This window comes from Staurois parvus, unplaced genomic scaffold, assembly GCF_062004578.1.
Source record: "Staurois parvus isolate SC_StPar_1 unplaced genomic scaffold, SC_StPar_1.0 ptg001197l, whole genome shotgun sequence".
Lineage (NCBI taxonomy): Eukaryota > Metazoa > Chordata > Amphibia > Anura > Ranidae > Staurois > Staurois parvus.
The window spans coordinates 697,317-700,670 of record NW_028318993.1 but is presented as its reverse complement, the minus strand read 5'-3'; positions in this window follow the sequence as shown (position 1 = coordinate 700,670).

Genomic DNA, 3,354 nt, shown 5'->3' with positions numbered 1-3,354 from the left:
TCGGTGGACTCTTTTTTCTCAGCATGGGCACAACTCTATGCTGATCCATTCCTGCGTCAGACTGCTGAATCCATGCTCAGCAAGTTACAGCAGGGCCAAAGGCCGATTGAGGAATATGTTACCGATTTTCGCATCTGGAGTTCCAATACTCAATGGTATGAGTCTGCTCTCCGCTACCAGTTCCTTCTTGGCCTTTCTGACACCCTGAAAGATGAGTTTGCATGAGTGGGGGTACCAACAAGGGTGGAGAACCTGATAGACCTGACTATCCACATTGACCGTTGGATTAGGAAAAGACAGGATGAGAAAACTAACGGGGAGATTCTGATATGTTCAGAAATGGAGACCCCTGTGCCCTCTATGACTGCTGTTCCATCAGAGTTACCCATTAATAAAAGAAAACATCTTAATCCATCTAGAAGGAGCTTTTGGAGACCACGGTTGTCCGCTGCAGAACGTATTCGACGACAGAAGTTCAATCTCTGTCTCTACTGTGGTGACACAGGTCATTATGTAGTGACGTGTCCAATAAGACCTCAGAAGCCCTCTCCCAGCTGGTTCTATATGATGCATCCCCAAGGAACAAGCTGAACGCATCTCTCCTTCCACCTTCAACTACAACTGGCCAAAAGGACGATCACTGTCCCAGCCATTATAGACGCGGGTGCTTGTAGTTGTTTTATGGATGCAAACTTCGCTACCCAGAATAAGATTCCTCTCCGTACCAAGGCACAAAGGCTTTCGGTTCATCTAGTGGATGGGTCCGGTATCAGTTCTGGCCCTGTGACACATGTCTCCCATCAGGTACGTGACAGATGGGCATTTGGCATGATGCTGCTTATTAAATTATATTAATTACTACACTGTGCAAGTGTTTCTTTTCTCCTCCTTTGGAATCGTGTGAGAGGCTGTCCGGCGCATTTTTTTGCTGTGAGGGGGATACCACCACTATTGTTGAGGATTGACAGTTCCTGGATTAGTGCGTAAGACCTATTTTGGATGCTGATCTGTTTAGCGCTGAGCGCCTTGAAGTGTGTTGGCCCCTTGGGATTGCAGCATGGAGGTGAGCAGGCAATTTAGCTGTTGGTTTATTTCTGCTCCAGTCAATCACTTTCACTGTCACCCATCAAGTTTATTTGAGAATATTTAATAGACTTTACACATTGGAGTCTATTTTGGACTTTTTAACCATTTTTCACATCATTTTTACGTTTTCGTTTTTTGTGCTTATGTTTTCTTTCACTAATGTTTTATTTTGCACTGATATATATCACAGTGGTTTTTAGATGAATATCATTTTGTTGGTTCAGTCCTTGTTTTTCATATTTGTCCACATCATTATATATTATATATATATTTTTTTTTCTTCTATCATATGCACAGTTCACTTATATCACTTTGGCACGTCTTGAGTTTAGGATGTGTTTTCCATTTATGTTATTTCACTGATGCTAGTGGATTTGTGCTATAATTCACGTGTCACGTTTTTGTGGGTTATTTTCAACCTCTTTTTCACTTTTTCATAGTTTATTTTATTTGTCTTAGCGCAGCACCATTCCCATTCATTGCATCCTCACTATCTGGTTATATAGTCAGGTGCTAGCTTCTTCGTACAGACTGTAAAATTAATATTAGAGTGACAGCGCAGGAGGTTTTTCTTTATTTTACAGCCATCCTGACTGCTTAAAATGGTCCCGGGCTTCCTGGTTGAATGAGAGAGCCCAGGAACCAACGCAGGCACAGGTGGAAGGGGGAGACCTTTGGAGCACTGTAAAAGGGATCAGTTTTACAAGCTGCATGATCCTGGTATTACCCCTTGCAGACAGGACGTTTTATTTTGTACGGTGGTTAAAGTGCCATTTAAACATGTTTTTTTATTTTGAAAAGAGATAAACGTTAACTATTTATGTTTTAATAAAATGACCATTTGGTGTGAAAGCTTCCTTTTGTTTCTAATTCAATGCATTTGTATTCTTACTATCAGTTCACTAAGGAGAGGGTAACAGGATTTCTGCCCTCCACTTCCATTCCCATAACTATCTCAGGGGGGGAAGTTTCTATTGCTTGTCAACTTAATATTCAAAAAAGGGCTATACAATCCTTAGCGGGTTTTCCTGTTTACCAATTCATGCTAGATCTTCTTCTTCTTAAAAAGCCTATTTAAAGGAGAACAAAAAATTATCCCTCTAGTATTCCTGCTGGAGCCCACCCTACATGGTGTAATAGACTAAGCACGGTGTCAGGAAAGGCTTGCTCATGGTACAGACAAAGTTTCATAGCGCATTAAAAATGCACACGGGCAGATGTGCACAAGAATGAGCATAAGCATGCACTCGCGCATGTGGGTGCGATCCTGTTACAAAGACTGGTGCCAAATGGCCTAATAACAGGACTACTGCACTGGATAATTGCTGGTTGGTCTGCAGCTTTTGTGTTTGCTTATCCTGATTGCAGTGACTGACCTCTGATACTGACTCAGCTTGCTCATGACTCCGCTTGTTTGCTACCTGCCCTGACCTTGGCTTGTTCTCCGGATTCTGCCTCTGCTTACTGTCTCTGCCTGATCTGCCTCCACCATTGCTGACGTTGGCCTGTGACCTGACTCCTCTCCTGCCTGCTGTTTATGGCTGATCTGCCCATCTGTTGCCAACCCAGTTTGTCTGACCCGGTATCCTGTTCATCCAGCCTGCTCCAGCTCCATAGTCCAGTATATTCTCAACTAATAAGTCTGCCTGTCTACTACCAGCCTGCCTGCTGTGCCATCCATCTGTTATCAGCCTGCCTGCTACCAGCCTGTCTACTATGCCATCTACTTGCTACCAGCCTGTCCTGCTGAATCATCTGCCTACCACCAGCTGCTCTGTAATAATAAACAAACAGAGGGCACACTGGCCTAGTGCACTATCCTTAAAAATGGCTTTAATGTATAAAATGGTAAGTATTATACTCACAAAATGGACTAAAGTACATGTTCATCTCATGAAAGCAGCACAACACAATCGGCAAAACATCAAGATGTAACAGAACAATGGAATCTCAACAGGCTGACGCGTTTCGAGGACTTTTCCTCAGCGGTGGACCTGAGGAAGAGGATAAGTCTTGAAATGCATCAGCCTGTTGAGATTCCATCGTTCTGTTACATCTTGATGTTTTAGTGATTGTATTGTGCTGCTTTCATGAGATGAACATGTACTTTAGTCCATTTTGTGAGTATAATACTTACCATTTTATACATTAGAACCATTTTTAAGGATATTTTTTAAGGATAATGCACTAGGCCAGTGCACCCTCTGTTTTTTTATTATTGCAATGCCTCTAGACTCCCCCAGTCTTGTGAGGGCAGCAAGGCGAGTG